The sequence below is a fragment of the Cynocephalus volans genome, chromosome 15, assembly GCF_027409185.1.
Source record: "Cynocephalus volans isolate mCynVol1 chromosome 15, mCynVol1.pri, whole genome shotgun sequence".
Taxonomy (NCBI): domain Eukaryota; kingdom Metazoa; phylum Chordata; class Mammalia; order Dermoptera; family Cynocephalidae; genus Cynocephalus; species Cynocephalus volans.
In genome coordinates this window covers 28,250,684-28,269,309 of record NC_084474.1, presented here as the reverse complement: position 1 = coordinate 28,269,309, position 18,626 = coordinate 28,250,684, and the positions used below count along the sequence as shown (strand labels likewise).

Sequence of the window (18,626 nt, the reverse complement as noted above, 5' to 3'; positions counted from 1 at the left end):
ACTTTAAATTTATGAAGGTCTACTTGCTTAAAAATTACTGTTATCAGTGAACATCCCATTTTGAAAACTATTCACTATCAGCTCAAAGCACTACAATTTATATGCCTTACTGCTCAAACCTTGAATGCGAGAGTAAGATGCATTTCTCCCTCCTGGGAACATAGTCGTTTCCTAGGAAAAAGATTCAATGTTGATCTTGCCTTTTGCCTTTCTAAGACACAAAAGTACTGTCTAAAGAATAATGCTGGTAGGAAAAGATTAATGCTGCTTCATTCATTCATTCATTCACTTAACAAATACTTATCAAGCAAACGTTTCGCTGCTCTGAGAGTTTGAGAGGGTAAAAGCAGAATATTGCTGCTGCTTTCTGGAAGTTCATTTTCTAGTCGAGGAGATGAAGTATCTGCTAGAACAGCACAGGGTGCTATATTCTGCAATCCAGTTATTTGTAGGGTGCTGTGAGAACAAGGGAAGACCTGGGAAGGGGCCCCAACCTGGCTTCAGCTAGTCACAGAAGGCAACCCAGGGTAGGCACCATCTCAGGAGAGTCCTAAAGAATGAAAAGTCCCAACTGAGTCGACAATGAGATCTGGGAAAGAGTAGGTCAACCTCACTCTGGATCTTATGATGCTTAGAGAAAATGAAATATACATGGCGAGGTTAAGCTCTTTAAATAAGCCTTCCTAACAGAGTTTAAATGGAAAACAGACACACCAATTTAAAATATATGAAGGCTGATAAAGTAAGCAACATGAAAACAACCAATTACCTTATCAGACCGTGTATCATCAGAGGTCTACACTTGTCTCTTAGTGAGGTTAGGAAATTGGACATACTCTTAAGATCTAGAGAAGATTATGAATATGGAAAGACACTTAAAATTGTAGTTTCTATCTCTACAATGCAAAGAATTTTTTTAAAGTAATGTAAAGATGGTAACAAATGTTCTAGTAATACTTATTAGGATGAAGAGTTAAGTTTTTGCTCTTTAAAATTTGAAATATTTTAACTATATAGAAAATTAGAAATAGTAATATAATTGATACCTGGATATTATCACGAAAATGTGATATTTTTGTATTGTATTTTTCAAACCGTTCTTTTTTACAAGAGACAAAACATTAAAGAAGCATTTTAGTCTCACTGTGTATTTTCTTCTTTTTCATTCTCCTCCCTTCCTCCCTCGAGGTGACTAATATTCTGTATTTGGCATTGATCATTCCCTCTCACGTTCTTACACTTCCACTACAAATCTGTATCTCTTGGTAGTTCATATTATTGCATATTTTAAAACTTAAGTAAAAAGTATTCTGTTAACTGTATTGTCCAAAACTTGCTTTACTCCTTCAAGTCTATGTATTTATATATGTAGATTTACTCATGTTGATGTATGTAGCTCTAGTTCATCCATTTTGCTGCCATAAAATGGCACATATACAGCAATTTTAATATTGATTCTTCTGATGATGGAAATTGAAGTTGTTTTTTCTTTTTTAAAAAGTCTTGTAATTTAAAAAAATTATTTTTAACTATTTGAAACAATGTTGTGGTGAATATTTTTGTATATTTTTCTTTGGGCTCATGTACAGGAGTTTCTCTAGGGAATTTACCTAGAAGTGAAATTGCCAGGTGCAAAGGTCTCTTTACCTTTAACAAACTTGGCATACCTTTTTATACTTTAACAACAGTGGGTAAGAATCCCTATTGCTCTAACTTCACCAACATTTGGAATTGTCAGAGTTTATAATTTTGTTTGAGCTGGGAATGAACTGGTATGTCATGTTAATTTGCATTTCTTTAAGTGAGGTCATATTTTAAAAATCAGTTATAAAAGAGAAAAAAGTGCTGTTAGAAAACAATGCACCTGAGGATATCTTATATTAATATAACTTTCCTATGGAAGAAAAGTAACTCAAGCAAAGGTGCACCCTTTCCCCCAAATTGTGGCATTAGAAGTTTCTTTAAATCACAATTTCCAATTCTTGTCTGTCTGATATGACACATCCATTTAGTTATGTCATTCTTCCAAAATGTGGACTGATACCAATTTTCTACTGTTATAATACTAAGAATAAGACTATTCCTTTACTATTGAATCTTCTTGAGACCTAGAAATTAATATGGTTTCTATGAGCTGTTAGTGTTTTCTATGCTGTGACAACATGCAGATTGAAGCAGGGGATTGCTGAATTTAGAAACTGTAGACTATTGAATTATAGAATTCTGTAACTGAGGCAACCCTAGAGATACATAATCCAACTTTGCTTTATTTTGTGCAATGATTTAAGAAATAAGCATATATATCCTTTACTGGTCAATGAGAAAATGCCATGCCCTTCAAAACATACATTGCTTTTACAGAAAAGGTATTAATGCATAACTTTTATTGAGATAAATTGCAACTTTAAAGAATTAAAAAGAAATCCTTGTAGTATAAAATACTATTGTGTGCTGAAATATATTTGAAGTGAATACACGATTAAATGTAATATCCTTACAATGTGGATACTTTATCTCTATCGTACATTTAGCCATTGGGACAATGAGATACTTGCTCTTTTTAATGTATATGTGTCTGTTAAGGTAAGGAACTTTGAGATATTTTTTATGTCACAAGTTGGTGTGTATTTTAGTAATTTGTAATGCAATATTCTACATAGTAATTTGTTACCACTGTATAAGTACTACTTCAATTCAGTATAATATAATTTTAATTATGAAAATAAAGCTTTTACCTACTTTCATCTGGTTCTTATTTCTCCATTTTTATTATGAGATCCCTTTATAAATATTATGCAATTCATCTGTGGTTCTACTGAAATGTCTAGTTTTACTCTAACAAATAGAAGATCAGACGGTAGCCTTCATATATGTATTCTGTTTCTTCTCATCTTGTATGTCATTAGTAAAAATAAGGATGGCTGTGATGTGTAAGGAAAATGCAGATTCATAGCATGACTGGCCTGATGTAGAACAAATTTTAAAGTGCCTCAGGCTTTAAAGACATTACTCTGGATCTGTGCCCACGTTGTGTATAAAAAGTGCTTTTTATGTTATAAGAGCGTAGATCAACCTGTTAGCCAAAATACCAATAAATCCCCAAATGACACACTGGAGGGAGACAATTATAAATGGTGTCTGCACACCACACCATGTGTGATGGGAAGCATTGTGTGTGTGTGTGTGTGTGTGTGTGTGTGTGTGTGTGTGTGTGTGTGTGTGTGTGTGTGTGGTGTGTAGTACAGAGTGGTGGGGAGGTACATTGGGATATCTTTGCATTGCTCTAACAAGATAGAAAGGGGGCAAAGGCAGATCTTCAAAGCAATTTTAGACACACTTCTGTGTGTCTGCATGATTGGTACAACTGCAGAGCTCTGGCTTTAGAGATAATACCATAAGGATAAATTTAATAAAACACATTTTCCTGAGCTCTGATAAAAATAAATTCTGATTTGTTGCTGTCTTTCAAAAACCCAAAGCCTTACTGATCCAGTTGTTCCTAAGTCCCTGTTTGCAAGTGCCTTGTCCCAGGCCTCAACCTGACTCCTGCTTATATCCTCCTCTTTCCTTTTTCTCCAACAGTGTCCCAGTGTTCTCATATTTCCAGGCTAGTGTAAAGCAGCAAAAAATCAAGAGACGTTTCACCTCATGTGGGCATAGAGAAGACTTGAGCAGCTTGTAGACTGGGGCGAAGGAGGGGAGGTTAATGCAGAGATCTAAAGAACAGAGGAAGTCTCTTTCCTTCTGTGATTATTCCCATCGAAATTTATCTGAAGCTGTACCATGGCCCTTATTTGCTTTCTTTTAATTCAGTTTCTAACTGAAGGTTGCAAGGACACTTCAAATGGCATGGACAACATGAGCAAAGTTGTCTTGGGAAGAAGCATGTGTGTGTAGGAGAGCTACAGTCAGTTTGGGGGCTGCAAGAGCTTAAAGGGTGATCCTGGAGCCAGACCGAAGGGGGACAGGCTCTAGACCGCAGACAGCCTGCAAGCTTTCTCATGGATTCAGACTTTAACCTTTGATAATGGGGTATTGTTAACTGCTGAAGGGTTTTCAGCTCTGAAGTGTGAACTGAGGCAGTGGGGCCAGCTGGGAAACACCTGAGCTGTGCAAAAGAACTAGGGCAAGACATGAGGAGACTGAGCGCAGGAAGGTAGAAGTGGCATCAGCTGGACTTGGCTTTGGATTTGAATGTGGAGAAGAAAGGGTCCAAGAAAACCTGTATGTTTCCAGCTTGGGTTACTGGTTGTGCTCCCAAGAAATAGACAAACAGGTGTAGGGCCAAGAATAGGAGTTTACTTTGGTACAGATTACATTTGAATTGTCTATGGGACAGCTAGCTGGTTACACTGAAGAGGGTAAGATGATGAGATTACTAGGGTAATGCTGAGTGGAACTCTGAAAGACAGCAGGGGCTGGAAATTGAAGATGCAGGGAATAGCACAGAGGCCTGAACCCTTCGATCATCTCAGGATCCTAGCATCTCAGAACGGAAGCGTGGATATGCAGCAGGAGCAGGCGACAGGCCGGAGAAGGCAGTTTGTGCCAGGCCATCCAGGGCTGCCAGGATAAGCTGAGGACTTTGAACTTCACCCTAAAATTTATGGAGGAGTTTAAAGTGAGAGATATGATGAGCTTAATGTTTTATGAAGATAGCCTGGTGGCGTAGGCATGGTGCAGTGGGCAGTTTGGGTTTGGAGCTCAGAAGAAGTTGTCTGTTAAAGCATTGCTATCACAGTTCACGCACGTCTCAGATGTGAAACCAGAGCTAGCTTTATTTCTCACAAGTTACTGCATCCTGCTTCTAAGCACAAAGTAGCAAAACAAAAACTAAGAACAGCGAAAACCCTTAAAGGTGCTTATTTCAGGGAAACACTATCTCTTCAGGTACATAGGTGGTCGTTTCAGGATTTAAGTCCTGATAGTTCTAGATTCTCCAGCCCACCTTTACTCAGCCTTCTCTCTGGGGTGATCCAATCCCCACAGGCTCGTTCCTGTATCATCCTGGACTTGGGGTAGGCATAGCTGTCACTCCTGTGGTCCCTGTGCTGTGCCAGCTGTTCTATTTGGCCCCCATAGAGATGTCCTCATCCTGCTGGATCACTGAGAACCCTGCATGGGAGCGGGCACAGGCATGCCTGCCAGTGTGTGGTCCTGTCCAGCATCTTGCTCGTCCCCACTCTTCAAGTCCTTGGTCTCCACTGTAGCCTCTGGGTGCTAGTGACCCATGTGTGGCCTCTTTGTTCCCACATGAGGCCTCCACTCACTTCATAGGCTTCTCAGCACTTGTGCACCCCCACTGGAGACCCAGGAACTCTTGGCTGCCCTCTCTCTCCCATCCTGGAGTGAGTTTTTCATGCCTAAAGAGGACTCCTATGTGAATAAATAATGCTAGTGTTTTGATAAATAGTTGTTAACCTCAAAGTTTAAAAGTCAATTTATAGAATTTAATTTACTCATAAATCTAGTTATTTTTCACAAAATAAGACTAATTACTTTTACTTATGTAATAAAAATAACTCATAAATTTAATGTATTGAATCTTCTTTAAACATTAACTGCACTTCACCATGTTTCTGTAGCCGTTTCAAATCATGATCACACGTGTATGATTTCAGGATGCAGAAAATGTTTCCAATATCCTAAAAAGTTGACAAGAAATATACAGAGCAATCCAGTGATTATAAATATATTTGCTTGCCTGTTCTCAAACCTTAAAGTATTAATGATAAAGGTTTCTAATTTCTTCATTCCTTTCTTTACATCTTACATTTTTATTGTGAAATGTAACCCATACATACTTACTGATTTTTAAAAACTTATTTATGCATATTCCTGGTGTTATGATAATCTTACCAGATGCCAAGAGAATACCACCTGATGTTAGGCAAGGTAACTGGTTCTTGGTTAGTGACCATTTGATTTTGGTTGACACATGGACCCGGTTCCACATTCTAAAGAGATTCAAACTTGAACCCATGATTTAGATTTGGTCTTCTTTTTTATGGTCACCTCTTTTTAAATCTCCTCAACCCTAACCGATTGCATGTTTCCATTTCTAGCAACCAGTGTTCCCAGACGGGAAGGCTTTTCTCCTTCCCTTCTGTCTTAACGGGGCTACCTCTGCGGTGTCCCTTCCATCTGCTCTATCTTAGCCTCAAAGCCTAATCTTAATGGCAGATGAAGGATGGCAGGTGAAGGGGACCATAATTACAGAGAAAAGAAAATATATCAGAGAGTATTTCACATTTTTCAAAATCAGCTCTGTTAGGTTAGCGACAGTGCTTTGGTTATCGTTTGCATGTATGTAGTAATTGAGGTACATATGGGAATGGGTTCACACGGGAGAAAATGCCTGAGAGAGGGTGGCGTGTAAGAGGAAGTGCAGTCAGGAGAAAAAGAGCAGCCCTCAAAAGAGACCAAGATAAAATAATCAGAAAAATGGGACAAATGCTACCAAAAGGGAGTTTTGCAACAGGATCTCACAGGGAGAACATTTCAAGGATGGTTTGTACAGCAACTCCAGATGCTACAATTAAGATTAAACTAAGATGCTATAAGTATGACACCAAAGGACAAATACTGTGTGATTTCACTTATATGGGTACCTGACATAGTCAAATTCATAGAGCTAGAAAGTAGAATGATGGTTGCCAGGGTCTAGGGGGAGGGAGAAATGGGGAATTAGTGTTTAATGGAGACGGAGTTGCAGTTTGGGAAGATGAAAAATTCTAGAGACACATGGTGGTGACGGTCGCACAGCAAGTGAACGTACTTAATGCCACTGAGCTGTACCCTTAAACATGGTGAAAATGGCTCACATAATGTTATGCATATTTTTACCTCAATGAAAAAATGCTACAAGTAAGACAGTTAAGATAAAAACATGTTTAAAATGGCTCATACAATGTTATGAATATGTTACCACAATGAAAAAATGCTACAAGTAAGATAATTAAGATAAAAACAAAAGTGTGTCCGTTGGTTTTGACAAAATGCGTGCAACTGATACTATCTGCAAGAGCAGCTTCAGTGTTGTGATGGGTATTTTCATTATGTACTGCTACATTACAAACCACCCCACCGTTTCATTTACTTATGATTCTGTGGATTGGATGAGCTTAGATGGGTGGCCCGTCTGCTGGTACCACTTGGGACCTCTCCCAATTTCTATCAAATGGTGACTGGGGCTGTAATATCCAAGGTGGCTTCACTCTCATGTCTGGTACCTTGGTGGGATGGCTGTTAGGCAGGGACTTTCCTTCTACCATATGGCTAGCTTGGGCTTCCTTCATGGTGGCTGGATTCAAAGAGTCAGTACTCCCAGAAGATTAGCCCCAATGTGCAAGCACCATTCAAGTCTCTGCTTTTGTCATCCTTGCTAGGGTCTCATTCACCAAGCCTGGAATTTTGGAAGGCATGGTTTGTTGGGGGCCACCAAAGTAACAGTCCACCATGAAAAGACAGTAGCCAGCAGTGGATAAGAGGTTGATTAAGCAGAAAAGAAGGGTGAAGACATGTATAGCAGGCTGGCAAGTATGGAGAAACATGAACAAATGTACAGAGACAGGACTGAGCCTAGCACACAGGCATGACTAAAGGAGGCTGGTGAGGAGTGAGAGTGGTCAGGGGAGGGGGTGCATTGCACAGTTAGAAGAAACAGCCATGAAAAGACTTTCAGTTAACTTGCACTTATTTAGATTCGGATTGTTTTGGCTCTTTGTGTTTATGTCATGTTACTGTACAAGCAAGAAAGCAGAAAGAAGAAATGGGTGGAGAGGAAAGTCAGATCAGTGCGGTTTATCATTTATGTGGAGAGACTGGAGTCATCCTTAATTTCTTTCTTTGCCTCAAACCCACATCCATTTTGGCTCTAATTCCAAAATACAGTTACCCTAAATCTGACCATACGTCATTGACTCCCCAGATTACACCCTGGATTAGTCCAGATTACCACCACTTCCCCCCTAGACTCCTTCAGATCTCCCCTCGCTTGCCTTCTGCCTCTCTGCTTGCCCTCCTAGAGTCTGTCCTGCACATGGCAGCCACAGCGGTCTTCCTCATACGTCAGTAAGATCCTGACATGTTCCTGCTCAAAATCAAAACAAAAGCACGTAGATAAAAAACACCTCTAGGAATGCACCATTCCACCTAGCATAAAACCTCACCTCTTTCCCTGGCCTGCAATGCCCCATGCCCCACAGCCGGCCCTGGCCCTGTTCTTGCCTCCTTGTTACTGTCATCCACATTTCTTTGTTTCTTCCCTCCTCCTAGCCAAGCGTGCTCCCTTTGAACTCGCTGTTCCCTTTGTGGGCTTCCCTCTCCCTCCAGGCTTGACAAGTATATCCCTCTTCTATCATTTAGCTCTCAACTCAAGTGACACCCACTCAAAGACGTCTTCCTTCGCCGACTAACACTGCTCCCCCCATGTTCTTCTCTACCACATTTTACCCGAATTTCATTTTTAACTACTTGTCAATAATTAATACACACGCTCACACATGGCAGCAGAAAAATGTTTATTTTTCTCTTTTTCTTTTAATTAAAATTATATGTACATAATTTTAGAAGTCAAATAATTCTGTAAAAATTGTTGTGGGGATAGGGAGCCTCCTCCTTCCCTCTCATCTTCCTCTCCCCTTCGCAGAGAAAATCACTTCGAATTTTCAGCCAAATTTTGTTATGCTGTTCTTTGTTGATTTCTCACTTTTAGGTGTTATCTATTGACTTGCCACTATGTTATCTCCCTCCCAGCCCGGCACAGACATACACAAACACTGCCAATCCTGCCGTCCTTCCAGCATGGCTTCCTCCTGATTTGTGTTAGATCAAGTTTTGGTGTTTGCCTTATGACATCCATATGTAAACTCTTACAGCAGCATGTAGTATTCTGATTTCTGTTTTTTATCATATATATTTAAAGCATACAACATGATGTTTGATGTACATATACCTAGTGAAGTGATTACTGTAGTCGAGCAAATTAACCTATCCTTCATCTTTAATAATTACCTTTTTTGTTTGTTGTTTTTATTTTTTTGTGGTAAGAGCACCTAAAATGCTCTTAGCAAATTTTCAGTATATAATAAGATATTATTAACTATAGTCCTCATGCTACACTGCAAGTTTTTACCCTTTGACCTACGTCTCCCCATTTCCTCCCCCTCCCTGACCCTGGTAACCATCATTCTACTTTGTTCCTATGTATTTGACTTTTTTCTCAGATTCCACAGTATAAATAAGATCATGCAGTATTTTTTTCTTCTATGCCTGACTTGCTTCACTTAATCTAATTTCCTCCAGTTTCATCCATGTTGCAAATGGCAGAAACTCTTTTAAAAAAAAAAAAGGCTGAATAATATTCCATTGTGGGTTTTTGTGTACAGATTGCTTTGGGTAGTATGGACGTTTTAACACTATTAATTCTTCCAATCCATGAACACAGGATATCTTTCCATTTATTTGAATCTTCTTCAGTTTCTTTCATCAGTGTTTTATAGTTTTCAGTGTACAGACCTTTTACTTCTTTAGTTAAATTTATTCCTAGGTATTTCATTCTTTTTGATGCTATAGCAAATGTGATTGCTTTTTCAGATAGATCATTATTGGTATAAAGAAATGCAGCTGATTTTAGGATGTTGATTTTGTATCCAGCTACTTTATTGAATTCATTTATTAGTTCTCACAGTTTCTGTGTGTGTGGCATCTTTAGGGTTTTCTACATATAGTATCATGTCATCCACAAACAGGGATAATTTTACTTCTTTCCTTTCAATTTGGATACTTTTTATTTCTTTTTCTTGTCTGATTGCTCTTGCTAGTACTTTCAGTACTATGTTGAAGTGCACATCCTTGCCTTTTACCAGATCTTGGAAAGCTTTCAATTTTTCCCCACTGATTATGGTGTTAGCTGTATGCTTTTCATAAATGGCCTTTACTATGCTAAGAAAATTTCCTGTATACCTATTTTATTCAGAGTTTTTATCATGAAAAGATGTTGAACTTTATCACATGCTCTTCCTGCATCTATTGAGATGGTCACATGGTTTTTATCTTTTGTTCTGTTAATGTGGCATATCACATTGATTGATTTGGAATGTAAAACCAATCTTAGATACTAGGGACAAATCCCACTTGGTCATTATAATCTTTTCAATGTGTTGTTGAATTCAGTTTGCTGATTACTTTTAATAATTCAATTTTGTGCTCTCTCCTATTTGTTTAACTCTCCTTTCCATATATTCAGATGTATCAATTATTCTATTAACTCCTTCATCTTCATGAAAACTTTCCTAGAGCCTTCTGACTTCTTCGATCTGGACCGTCATGCCTGGTGCATAGCTGTTATCCTAGAATTTCCCTTTGCTATTAGCACCAGGGATTATATTCATCTCTCTCCTATTTGAATTATCTATTTCATAAAGGAGGTTTGCTCTCTTATTTTAATGGAACATATCCTCTATTAGTTTCCTGAAAAAGGATACTTGGGAAATGAATTTTTTGAAAATGTTCCTGTCTAAAAATGTCCTTAATTTAGTTTAAATGTTTAATTTTCCTACTTGTTATAATGTTTGGTAGTTTATAAAATTCTTCATTGGCAATTATTCCTTCAGGAATTGGAGGCCATTGCTCTATTACCTTCTAGAAATACATGTTCCAGTTAAGAAGTCTGAAGTCATGACCCATGCTTTTTATGTGATCTGTTTTTTCCTCTCTAAAAGCTTGTAGGGACTAGCTATCCCTTTTCCCAGTGTTCTGAAATTTCTCAACAATATCCATTGGCATGGATCTGTTTTTATCCATCTTGTTGAGTACTCACTGGGCTCTTTCAATTTGAAAATTCATGTCCAAGGAAGTGTTTTAGAATTATTTGTCTAAATTTTACCCTTCATTTTTCTCTATTCTCTTCCTTAAGCTCTAGTTATTTGGAATATTCAACCACCAGGACTACCGCTCCTCATTTTCTTAGATTTTCTGTACTTCTCTCCTATTTTCATCCCCTTCTTGCTCTCTTCTCTGGGAGATTTCCTCAGTTTTATTTTCCAAACCTTATTAAATTTCATATTTCTCTTACCTTACTATTTATTTCCAAGAGCTTTTTGTTGTTGTTGGATGCTCTTTAAAAAAAAATATATATATATATATATAAAATATATATATATATTACTACTATTATTTTCTTCTGTGTTCTTGTGTCATGGCTGCAATATCTTCTTTTATTTATCTAGGGTTATTAATGGGAGTTTATTTTTATTTTTCTTGACATTTGCTTTTTGTCTGAAATCTGTTTCCTATAAGTTGCTTTTCTCTTCATTTGGTTTCCACATTTCTTGGTAGAGGCTTTCCTCAGACTCCTAGTAATCCTTAATTGTTGGCTCGTATTTAAGAGTGGGGCACTTTCAAGTTGATTGATGTGTAAGGACTTGTTGGTTTTTACTTTAGTGTGGTCAAGTTGAGTCCTCCTTGAATGTCCCCCAGATATAAGTATCTTAGGTCTTTCCTTTTGGGCTGCTCAGAATTCTTAGTGAAGGCACTTTTAGGCTTCTGCCTGAATGATCTAGATATACCTGACAGTGTTATAGGAACCCTGCTGGGGAATAGGTTATGGTGGAAGGGAGTGGGAGCTATTTTCCCAATATTGAGTGTGTGAATGATTTTTAATCTGCCTCTTTTCAATATGGTACCCCATTTCTCACCATATTCTGGGGCTTATCCTACAGTCTGTAGTGTACTTGTTCTACTGGCTATGTGGAGTGGGGAAGGAGATCTAACTGCTCCTTACACTAACTTGTACTCAGTACTCCTTTTTTAAGCCTTTCTTTTACTTCTGCTTACAGAGGTGCCTGGTACCACCAATTCCAGAGATGTAGGGGGTGGGGAGGATTTTGAATTGGTTGCTTCTCAGAATTGGTTGCTTCTCAGCTTTCCTGGCAGAAATTGGTTGCTTCTCAGCTTTCCTCACTGCCAACTTTGTTTTCAGCTTTCTCAGATCTGCTAAGTCAGTTACTAATAGCCTGCCTCTTTTTTTTTTTTAACTTTTAAAATGTATTACTGTTTTTTTATTACCTGCTCTCTTTGTCCTTTGGGATTTATGCTTTAAAAAGAAATCTTTTTCTGTTGCTTTAGTAGGATTTCTAGAGAAAGCAAAAATAAATGCATATGTTCAGTTGGCCATCTTTTAATTTATTTACACTCTTTTATGCACACATGATAGCATAATTTTCTTAACTGCAGGAATTCTGTCTGCCCTGTTTACTGCTTCATCTGGTGCCCACAGTACCTGGCATATACTAGACATATGATAAATATTTACTGAGTGACTGATTACTGGCTGACAGACCAACCAATTAACTTGGTTGGTTAGATTTCTGAATAGCCTAAAAACTGAAAAATTTGAAAATGATAGAATTGTGGATACATCTACAATGAGGTATTTCTGAATGGCAGGAGATGTAAGATTTACTTAAAAATACTTTTATTCTATTGTGTATCCTTTTAAAACCTTTTTGTTAATTTTTACAGAGCTTTTGCTTAGGAACCTAAAAGGGAAATATGAACTAATTTTGAGATAACAGAGTATTTAGGGAAGAATATAACAGGTATAGCTAAAATACAGTGTATGGTACCTTTTTTCTAATTGAACCTTAACTTTTTATTCCATTTTCCTGTCTGACTCAAATATATACATCATATGAATATAGTGATTTCAGGTCTGTTCTAATATCTTAATTTCCATGGAGTTTGGTTATTTCCTGTTGTCAGGGTGGCAAATTCCTAGCACAGTTTCAATGACTTAATTTTGTTTCATAAAGTATTTAAAATATGTTTTTAAACATGAGAATGAAACTAACTCCCCTATGATGGTAATGCCCTAGCCAGTTCAGATTTAGAGTTTCAATGAGGGAAAAAATATAACAGTGTGTAAGAAAAATAAAGGAAAAAGTAGAAGCAAGTAAAATTCAGGGAAATTATTTTTCTTTCACAAACCAGAACCATGTTACATCCAGTAGCCTAGTTTGCATGTATTAGTTAATTTAATAACTTTATCAAGCACCCATATATCAAGCTGTGCTAAACCCTGGAAAGTCACCACACCCTGTCTGGACACCTTATTCCACACTCATTTAATTAAACTGATCTGAAATTCAGTTTTCTGCTGCTATTTTACAATCCATGAGAGCTTTCCCATGGCAGTAAACTTTTTCATAACCATGTATCCATACATCCTTTTTATCATTAGCCAGTTTATAGATTATAATTTGAGAAAGTAAGTAATGTGATAAGACACAGAGAAAACTCAAGATGAAGCCAGAATTAGAACTCGATTCTCTAGTGCATTTGTTTTAGACTAGTGAGTAGTACCCTTGACTGTATATAGATGTTTATAATTCCATACATATAAGGAAAAGAATAGCATTTAAGCCTTGAACAGTGATAGACATAAACTCTAAGAATGTAGAAAGATGGGCTAATAAATCGAGTTTGTCATATGCTGCTTCAGGAAGATCCTAAAATGAAATATTTCATTATTTTTTTTTTCTTTTTCAAGTATAGGTAGGTCATCCATGGGTTGGTAATAGGTATGATTTGGGGAAATTCTAAGTAGAGAGCTTAGAGGTGTGGTTCATCCTTAATAATGTTCAGTAAATAATTATGAATGAATTTATTTGTGGTGAGTCAGGTCATCCATATTTGTTTTTATTTTTAAATTTATCAAATACAATTCCTCACAAAAGAGATGGGTCTACTAGTGATGGTACTGTAAATTTAAAATGTATAAAATCTGCCTATCTAAAAACATTACCTTTTTCCTTTATAATTTCTAAGTCAAAGGCACTCATTCTTTAAAAAAAAAAACAAAAAAATGCTGGGATCCTTGAACGGGTTTTCTGATTATTTTCTTGAATAACTTCCTTCTTTTTTTGCTGTGTTTTTGTCAATTCCCTGCTGCATCTCTTCCTTACCCGTTTCCATCACTCTCTGCTGGAGGAAGATCGTCCTCTCAGGCAAGGACAGGAAGGAAAGTGAACGGCAGTCCCAGGAGGCTGGAGCTAATGGGGGCTTTGTGGATCTTTCAGCAGGGCTTGTCAATGATGGTCATGCAGTAGAGGGCTGCTCTATGGGCACTCTGACCTCTTGGTAAACTATTTGTTTTTTCCTGGTATTGATTAAAAAAAACAAACCACCAGCTTGTAACTCCCTATTAACCCAGGTGTTGTTTTTAAGAATCTTACACATTTAAAATATACTAACTCAGAAAACCCCAAATCCTTGACTTTGTTTTACTCTGCAATTCAGGTAAACCAGATCATTGATGATGTTAAAACGGAATCCTGAAAGAAGCAGCAGCTACTTCCAGATTTACACTTTTTGAAAGCACATGAACCACAAATTTAAATAATCAGTATAATAAACACCGTTCTTATTAATTATGAGTATCAAAAGACTAAAAACAATTTAATCTTGTTTAGATTTTGACCACAGAAAGGTACTCCCTTTAAGTATTTGAACAAACTGAAGCCACTGTTTTCCTTGGTAGTAAGGAGTCTACTTTTTCCCTCATGCCACAGCATGCTAAAGTAAAATTCAAGGACCCAAGGCAACTTGATCGCCTGTAAGTATGAATCTAGATAAACCTTACAGTAGAGAGAAATCTCCATGTTGTATACCTATTGACGAAGCTTAATAAAAACATCTAGAATAATGGCACTTCTGGTTGTGTTTCCAACAGCAATGTGACTGCAGGACACTGTGGATTGAGTTACCGAGCCTTTGAATTCTGACCTTCTGTCTACAACAGCTTTTGAGGTTACTCTTTTTTTTTTTTTTTTTTCCTGATTTGGGAGGCTGGAGGGAGGGAAATGTTAATGCTGCTTGAAAAAAGAAAAAAATTCTATAGATTATTATGTTTGGGGATCCCCCCACTCTGTGGCAATTCCTTTGTAATAATAATAGAGCTCCTCGATTCTGAATATTTAAACTATACCTCCAAATGCATCAGGAAACTTGTAGTGCATTTTAATGTAATTATTTCCTTGCTGAACAAATCAAGTGTTTGTCACGTAATAGCTATTAAGATCAAAGTGTACCACACTAGATAACTGAAATTCAGGAAGGCAAAAGGGAAGAAATTGATATAACAGTGAAACAAGGTGTCCATATAATTGCTTGTTGTAAACTCAGGCTCTTAGCTTCTTCTTTTTAGTATAAAGAAAAGGTTGGGACTATTTACAATTCCTATGTTAGGAAGATAATTCACCTTTTTTTTTTCTTGATAAGTAATGAAAAAAAAAAAAACATATCTCCTGATAATTTAAAGGATTCCTCACATTTTTTCCCTGTTGACCATTTAATGTATTTTTATTTTTAAACCTGCAAACTAGCTTGCAATATGTGTTTGTGAATAATCTGTTATCTCTATAGAGATTATGTTTATTCCATACTGAATATATAATTTTGATATATATCAATATATATCATTTCAGTAACACACCCTTCTGGATTTATTAACTTTATGGGCTATCACCTTGCTCCAAAATGATGATACAACCAGGAGACTTTAATGTCCCATTGCTCCATCTACTGTTTAAAGGTGACTTTGATGGTGCTAGAAAAATGAGGTAGATTCCAGAACAAATATTTAGTGGGAAAAAAAAAAAAAACACCCATTTTAAAAAAAAAAAAAGAGGATTCACACAAATATAAAATGCCTAGCACAGAGCCTGGCACGTAGTAAGCTCTTAATAAATGCTAATTCCCTTCCTACCTCAATGAGCTATTCATTGTTTCTGAGGAATTTAAAAACTGTGAACTCAGCTGTCATGAAACCTGGAAAACACAAAGCAAATTTCCAGATCCTCTTACATGTTATGGGAGGTGCTGACAAGATCAGTTTTGCCCATGACTTAAGGAAAAAAAATGTTGAAGAGGAGACAACCTGGGTTTTCTGGGTTGCTTCATGTCAACAGAAATTCATTTTACAGTGTGAGAAAGTAAAGTAGCTTATTGCTGAGAATAAACATATGCTTCCAAGACCAATTATTTACATATTTTTGGCAGAAGGAAGAAAAAATAACTCTGCCATTTTGGAAAATCGGTTGATTTTAAAATAGAAAACCTGTTGTGTCATACTTTTCTAGAGAAAGTACCCATGTTATCTCATTCCCTTTTTCTTAAAAATCTACCACTGCTCTTGCTATCATTATTACTTTCAAGAAGTGCTGCTCAAAGTTTTCTTTAAGAATAATAATTTTTTAAAAAAACATCCTATAGGCTGTCATTACTACATAGGATAACAAGTTTCTCACCCTACATAAATAAATGGTTACTATTCATATGTAATAACCAATGTGATTATTAGGGAAGTCAGGTTATAGGTTATAAGTTCATTTTGTGTTGGTATAAAGATGAAAATATTTATTAAAATAATTTTCCATGGTACAGTTAATAGTTAGTAATTGCCTTCTTAACTTTACTGTTAAAAGCTATTCACATTGGAGTTTGAATGGAAAACATTTAGCAAAATGCTGGTAGACATTCGGTTTGGCAGATTTAATATCATTCTTAAAATAAATAGAGGATGTTTTACTTGGTTGCATTTCAACAGAAGGCTACTGGCAGCAGGACCCTCATTGTAGGTCTCGTGCCAGTGGGGAAAGAGCAAGTCACGGAAATGACCACTCCTAATGCCAGCAAAGATTGTCATGTCAGCCATCCAGATACGGTTCCAAAAGATCCATGAAGAAGCCAGGATTGTAGTGGCATGGCATGGACCGTGAGGAAAAGAAACTCACCTGGAAGCAGAACAACTAGAAGTACAGTATTTTGGAAGACTCTATTTGCCATTCTACTTTGAACAGTTTGAATGGCAAAATGTTGAACACTTCCAGATATTATTGATGTTAATGTGGAAGAAATAATGAGTAGGATTTGGCTTTTGAAGAAAAAGCATTGATCTTTACGTGCTAATTATACATTGCAACTTACAGTACTATCATTCTTGAGAAATAACCATGTCATAAGAATTGTAAAAACAGAGAAACAGAGGTCAGTAAACCATTGGACTAGGTAATAGCATGCAAGCTTAATTCTAAAATCATTTTAACATAAACACAAATAGAGGAAAAATAACTTCTAAGTTCATCTTTTATTGAAACATTCACAACTATTCAGGAACTTTATCATTAAAGTGGAATTTGGAAAAGGACTCTTGTGTTTTGTCCTTTGTTTTCTCAGTATTTATTTTTTATGTTTAATTTGATTAATCAATTGTTTACTCATATAGTTTTAGAAAAGTTCCAAGTTATTACCTACTAAATTGTTTTAATGGGTTCCTTATATCTGCCCTTGTCTTTTCTATATAAGTATAATGACATATATATGACATTTGTTTATTTTTGTAATCATGTCTTTATTTAAAACTCTCTGTTAACATATAAGCACTAAAACCTACCAAAATTGCAGGCTTCTCCTATATAACCAGGCACATACATCCAGGCAACAGCTGGCTCTGTAAGATAAAGCCTGTTTGGAGATAAAGTATAGTAAAGATATTGTCTCTTTGAGGGTAGTCAAACATTTCACTAAAGTTGAATATTTCAAATGTTATCTTTTTCCAGGTAAAATTATATATATTTTGTGTTTTATCAGAGAAAAAGCATATTGGAAATTTTTGTAGTTCCTATTCACATGTAGGATGAATTTAACTCCTATTCATACTATGCATCAGATAATGTTTTCTACTATTACCCGTCTTTACTAATGCAAATTTTCAGCAAATTTTCCTAAATTCTGTTGTAATTTGTATGACTGTATTTAGAGAACAATTTGGTCCTTAAAGAATATGGTTAAGTTATGTAAGTACAGTCGTGAAAATTTAGAAATAGGAAATTTACACTACAAACTGAGTCTTATCAATGATGGCTTAAATATTGGCTATTTATTATAGGATAACTTATTTTTGGCTTAAGTTGTATTTAATAGTAATCATTACATATTTGATATTCAGAAGTAGTAACCAGACAAAATTTATGGGTAAACATGTAATTGTTTTCAATCTGTCTAATTCTGCTTTAGGAAAAAGAAACTATTGAAAAGTGGTAAATATGTACATGGATATTACTTTTAGCCAATGACTAAGCTTTTTGTTACATAATTATGAAGCATGAGCTATATCATAACAATTAGTGGTCACATTACATTTATCATGCTTTTTATAATTTTCTCCATAATTACATGCATCATTTCTCTAATGGTATTTTGTTTACTTAAAAATAATTGAATTTCAATATAAAAACACATGTAATATGATGAATATTTCTATAATGTAGGCAAGTAATTTGTATGTAAAAGTGACATACTTTACGTGATATTCCTCTTGTGTAGTTTGTGTATTCTGGATTTGCTAATATAATCTTTCTTGGATCAGAAAAATAATATTTTACTATTTTATATCTAAAATAATTTTTAAACTATGGGAAGCATGGGTATAATAGCTAAACATAAAGTTTCAAACAGGGTTTAATCTCTAACGAACAACCCAAATTTTATATTTTTGGGGCTTAGAAATAAATATGATTGCAAAGGCAATTACTATGCGGGTGCTCGATATCATAGATTAAATT

General features: G+C 36.1%; 1 protein-coding gene across 6 annotated transcripts in view; it reads left to right on the top strand.

Moving 5' to 3' along the window:
• Positions 1 to 18,626, top strand: part of EYA1 (EYA transcriptional coactivator and phosphatase 1) — a 294,815-nt gene that overhangs the window by 115,968 nt on the left and 160,221 nt on the right. Inside the window, exon 1 of one of the 6 annotated variants that reach the window (XM_063079212.1) lies at positions 14,795 to 14,811. The exons of the other annotated variants lie outside the window; for them this stretch is intronic. The gene's annotated coding sequence lies outside the window, so the exon portion shown is untranslated. Of the gene's footprint in view, positions 1 to 14,794; positions 14,812 to 18,626 lie in introns of those variants that run through there. 6 annotated transcript variants of the gene reach the window in all.